The following is a 6,000-nucleotide window of genomic DNA, read 5'->3' as shown; positions in this document are numbered from 1 at the left end:
TTATTTTTATTGTGTCTTCTATTTTTCTATTCATTTTGTAAAGCACTTTGAGCTACATTTTTTTGTATGAATATGTGCTATATAAATAAATGTTGATTGATTGACGTGGCATTCTGTCAGTGGTCAGTTCAATATATGACCCACTTGGATTTCTAGCGCCAGTCATACTGCCTGCCAAGCTTATTCTAAGAGAACTGTGTAAAGAAAAATATGCTTGGGATCAAGAAGTGGAAGCTAAGTACGTTCGGCAATGGAAAAAACGGATGGACGATTTGCAGCTACTTGTGGATTTCAATGTAGTCAGGTGCTTTAAACCAAATAATGACCGCACAAATGCATCATTTTGGAGATGCATCAGAAAACGGGTACGGCACTGTTTCCTACCTCCTTTTGACTAACAAAGAAAACGAGAGACAGTGTTCATTTCTAATGGGGAAATCAAGAGTGGCACCACTAAAATCTGTCACTATACCAAGATTGGAACTTACAGCAGCAGTAATTGCAGTCAAAATGGACAAAATGTTAAAACGAGAACTGCAGATTCCCCTGCAAGAGTCAATCTTTTGGACTGACGGCACCACAGTACTTAAGGTACATCGCAAATGAAAGTGCACGCTACAGAATCGCAGTGATAAGAGAGCACACGCAACCCTCGCAATGGAGATACGTCGCATCTGCGCAAAACCCTGCGGATCAGGCATCAAGAGGTTTGACAATAGAAAGCTTCATCAGAAGTAAAACTTGGATACAAAGCCCGAATTTCCTACTACAGCCAGAGCACGAATGGCCTAAGAGACCGGATGAGGTGGACTTGTCTACTAGCGACGACCCGGAAATCAAAAGTGTATTGAGGCTCAGCAAATCAGCCAGAAGAGGCAAACCACCCTGCAACCATTCAGAACTATTCACATATTGCCACTCTCATTATGCAACAAGTTCATAAAGAAATTGGACATTGTGGGTGGAATTACAAGATGCTACAGCCTGAAACTCCTGGGTAAGGACAATGCCAATTGCAAAAGGGGCAGTCAGAAGAGTTTGTGTGCAGATCCAGACCAGCACGCTGGACAGACTTGTGAACAAACTGGGCCTGCACCAGGAAGCAACAATGATTAAAATGACCCATTCTCTTTTTGCATGCCAAATTTTAAAACCTTTTAAAATTTAGAGCTTGTGTTTATACATTAGAGTTAAAGCCTTTCTTAAGTTTAGTATTTGTGTTTTGATAGTAGAAACTAAGTTTAAGCTTCTTAAGGTTTGTTTTAAGTTTGGTAAAGTAATGAAGGCTCTTATTAAGTAAAGTTAAGTAATTGAGTTCTGTCCTAGCATAAACAATTAGGGGCCGGATGTGTAAGAGCCATTTTCCTAGTTCTATAAAATGTATGAATATTTATTAGATGAAAATGCATAAAATATGGGAGGTTCCTATAACCCCCGTGAATAGAACTGAGTTGATATTTTCCTGTCATTTCTTAACAATTTAATATAATTTCCATTTGTTCACGCTAATATGATCTTTACTATCAGTTTTTTGAAACTTTCGAATTTTACGAGTACTTTCATTATCTCTATCCTGCTCTGCAGGACGTTCTACTTTGTCCTCTACTCTTTGTCTTTTATATCCAACCCCGTTTGGACCTGCTAGGTTTTCAATTACACTTGGTCCAGGCTGATTATTACTTTCCTTATTTTCCAAATTTGTTTTTTTTTTTTTAATTCTGTAGGAGCCATTTTCCTAGTTCTATAAAATGTACGAATATTTATTAGATGAAAATGCATAAAATATGGGAGGTTCCTAAAACCCCCGTGAACAGAATTTATATTTTCCTGTCATTTCTTAACAGTTTTTGAGCAAACAATCTTCTTTAGTAAGTGTTTAGCCTCGCCGTGTGTAACGGTTTTTTAACCGTGTCCTTGTACATGTTCTCGTTTGTGCTTACGCACGCTACCGAGCCTGGTTACACGTCTCTGTACCAACGGCCTATGGGCCCTTTGTGTGTGAAGTAACTCGTAAAATAAAAGACTTTTGAGCCGTATGTTTAAAGCATACAGAAGAAGAAACAAATAACCTTTAAGTATAGAAATAACCAAAGCTTCTTAACAAAAACTAAGTTTATAGAAGATACACGTTTCCTTTTTTTGGCCTTTATTCTTTGTGTGTAACTATTTTTCTTTTTATTCTTGTGTGGATTGTTTGCCTTTAACTTTCACTAAATATTTTTAAAACGAACTTTTGGACTGAGAGATTTCTTTGACACGCGTCTTACCCGTGCCTGACTTCGCCTTATACAAAGGCAGCTACAAATTCTTTTCTCTCCGACGCTTTTGAGCCTCTTTTCAACGTGCTGCCCTTTCTTCTTTGCTTAGCTGTTGCCGTGTCAACTAGAATGTATAAAATTATTGTCCAGAAAAGGACTACATCGAGGGAAACGAATACATTGTATGTCTAAAAATACTGTCCAGAAAAGCCTCTTGAAAGGATGAAACTGGGGACTTTTCATAAACGACTTTAAATGAGGAAAACGTAAAAATTTGTAAGAGCTGCGAGAGCAGGAACTGTGTCTGACAAAAGCATTCACACGAATGAGAGTTGAGTGGACCGTAGCTGTGATTGTAAATGGTTGAGAGGAGGACGGGACTTGAAAAAAATCTCTTGTAAAAAGTCTTGTCACAGGATTTCTTTATATAATAGAGGCATATAACTCCCCAGACACCTTAATCCCATTGAGAACTTGTGGTCAGTCCTCAAGAGGCGGGTGGACAAACAAAAACCCACCAATTCTGACAAACTACAAACATTGATTCTGTAAGAATGGGCTGCCATCAATCCGGATTGGGCCCTGAAGTTGATGGACAGCCTGCCAGGGCAAATTTCAGAGGTCTTGACAAAGACAGAAGGGCCAACACTGCAAATATGGACTCTTTGTATGAACTTCATGGAACTGTCAATAACAGCCTTTGAAACTTATGAAATGCTGGGAATTCTGCTTCAGTATACCATAGAAACATCGGACACAAACATCTAAAAATAACTAAAGCAGCGAACTTTGACACAATTGTTGGTTTTCACGTTCTCAAAATTTTGGCCACAGCTGTAAGTTTCACAGCCATCTTCACCACAGGGTGACAACTCTCATAATAAATTCCATGGCAGCTGGCTTGCCAGAGAGAACTGGTCACATGACACTCTCGGACACCACCAATTACTACTCTTTCCACCTTCACCGTTTCCAACAAAAAAAAAACAATATAAAAGTGCAGAAACTTTTTGAATGTCTCTCATATAGGTATAGTTTGTTTTCTTTTTTTACAGGTCTAAAGTTTAAGATTTGGGTTTTCACTGCCCACCAGTCAAAAATAAGATCAGGGTGGTTCATTTTTGGGCAGCACAGTGGCTGCAGTTAGGAGACCCGGGTTCGCTTCCTGGGTTCTCCCCGTGTCTGCGTGGGCTTCCTCCCACAGTCCAAAGACATGAAGGTGAGGTGCATCGGTGATCCTAAATTGTCCCAAGTGTGCGCTTGGTGTTTGTGTGCCCTGCCCAGGGATTTGTTTCCTGCCTTGTGCCCTTTGTTGGCTGGGATTGGCTCCGGCAGACCCCCCCCCGTGACCCTGTGGTCAGGATAGAGTGGGTTGGGTAATGGATGGAAGTCCTCCGGTTTCCTCCCACAGTCCAAAGACATGCAGGTTAGGTGCATTGGCGATTCTAAATTGTCCCTAGCGTGTGCTTGGTGTGTGGGTGTGTGTGTGCCCTGTGGTGGGCTGGCGCTATGCCCGGGGGTTTGTTTCCTGCCTTGTGCCCTTTGTTGGCTGGGACTGGCTCTGGCAGACCCCCCCGTGACCCTGTGGTCAGGATATAGTGGGTTGGGTAATGGATGGATGGGCTCTGGTTTCCTCCCACAGTCCAAAGACATGGAGGTTAGGTGCACTGACTGGCAATCTGAAATTGTCCCTAGCGTGTGCTTGGTTTGTGGATGTGTGTGTGTGTGCGCACAGCGTTGGGCCCGGGGTTTGTTTCCTGCCTTGTGCCTTGTGTTGGCTGGAATTGGCTCCAGTAGACCCCACAAATGACCCTGATTCATTTTCATCCTGGTACGCTTAGTCTCCCAGCAAATAACTTCAATAATCTGCTGCAGATTTTAACGTCGGACACACCCAGAAAATAAGTGGTCTACCACTTAGAAGCAGACATTACAGGGTAAAACAGGAAAAAAGATAAAGAGATTTCAACACAAAGCACTCAGTTCAGCAAAAATCTTTGGTCTAACCAGCTTTCAGCAGTGAATCAGCACAGATCTGCGTTAATCATCATTTTCAAACCTGAAAGGGTGCTTTGACACCGGACAGGGTTACACTGAAAGATGTCCCCCAGTTTGTATGACCACAGGCTCAGCCAGTCCTAGAAAGGTGGAAAAACACAAACCCACTTTCTGAACAGCATGTCTGACCTTAAGAATTGTATGGACATAGTATAGTGGGCTACCAGCTATGCCTTGGTAGTGTTTCATGTCACCGAATGCAAATCCACAGCTCGTCATGAATCACAACAGAAGGTCACAACACAAGGGAGGCATCCGTGACAATGCCAGACGGTATTTGGGTGACTGACTGAGCAGCCATTTTAAATGGCAGGACAGACTCCTGCCTCATCCACCCTGATGCCAGTGCGTCAAGCCAGGGTGGAATGTCGGATTACAGGCCAGGATGAAACGCCCTGAATTTCTTTACTTATCAGCAAAGTTGACACCTTTTGGTCTGCTACTTGTATTTAGCGGAATTAGTTTTTTTTTTTTTGGTGGTGAATTTGCCATGACTTGCAAATGACCATACAGCAGGGTTTCTCACATTGTTTTGGTTGCGACCAAATCTTACCCTTTTTTAGCGTATTCAAGACCCATTCCTTTGTGATGGACGGTGTACATTGATGGGTGCAAAGTGCCAGGCCAGCCCCTTCAAAATGAAGAGTGTGAAAATCTTAGCCAAGGAAATATGCAGAAGATGCCAATGTGGCAGCAGGGTACACTAGCATCCCAGCAGGATTGGACTGAGGAACAATACCCACCCGGGAGGCCAGTGGGAGACAACCTGGCAGGACTACAAGTTCCCCCAACACACTAGGTGGCAGCGTCCCTGGGTAATGCTACCTGTACAGACACATGCAAGGCATGCTGGGAACTGTAGTCCCTTAAGAACAGCCTTGGGTGCTGCAGGGATACATCATCTGTACTTTACAGGACTTCTGTTTGATTCAGAAGTGCATCCATCGGGATTTGCTCTAGCACTGGAAGTATTCCTGGCCAGGGTCCAAGATGAAAGAAGCCACCCGACCTTATCCAGACGAGTTGTAGTCGGGTTCGAAGAAGGACAAAGCTCACTTGGAAGAGAGGAAGGAGAAGAATTCTCCTGTGTTTGTGATTTTCAAAGAGATTCATAAGGGCACTTATTAAAATAAGCTTTTGTTTGTACCGGGACTTGTGTCATGGTGGTTGTGTCTGGGGCACTGCAACGCCCCCTACTGGTCACACCTTGTTGAAGGCCTGGATGACTGTTAGTTCAGGCAAGATGGTCTGCTAATGGAGAACCGTGGACAACCATCTGAGATTGTTTATGGGGGTCCCATTAATTGCAGCTGATCGGCTAAGGGCTTGTCCCCCTTGTAGACTAGTGGGTGCGAAGGGGGGAAATCACAAATTAACAACGATCATCAGAGAAATGTCAACCCACGCCAACCCACCCTGACCCAAACTCAAACCATCCACAACTCATTAAGTACAACAGTAACTCGCGATCCACCAGCAGCAGCTCACACCTCAGCCCACAGTTTAAGAAACCCTGCTGAGAGCTTTAAAGGCTGTCAAGTCACAGGAAGACAAAGGAGCAGCAGAAAGTGGCCGCTAGTAAAGCAGACTGTCACGAGTAGGTCATCCAATGCCCCATTTACTTCACTTTAAGCTCAAAAATGTTTTAATCCAAAGAACAGCACTTCATATATTTGGAGCTTGC

This window comes from Polypterus senegalus, chromosome 12 (genome assembly GCF_016835505.1).
Source record: "Polypterus senegalus isolate Bchr_013 chromosome 12, ASM1683550v1, whole genome shotgun sequence".
Taxonomy (NCBI): Eukaryota; Metazoa; Chordata; class Cladistia; order Polypteriformes; family Polypteridae; genus Polypterus; species Polypterus senegalus.
The sequence above is the reverse complement of the archived record's forward strand: the minus strand, read 5'-3'. Positions refer to the sequence as shown.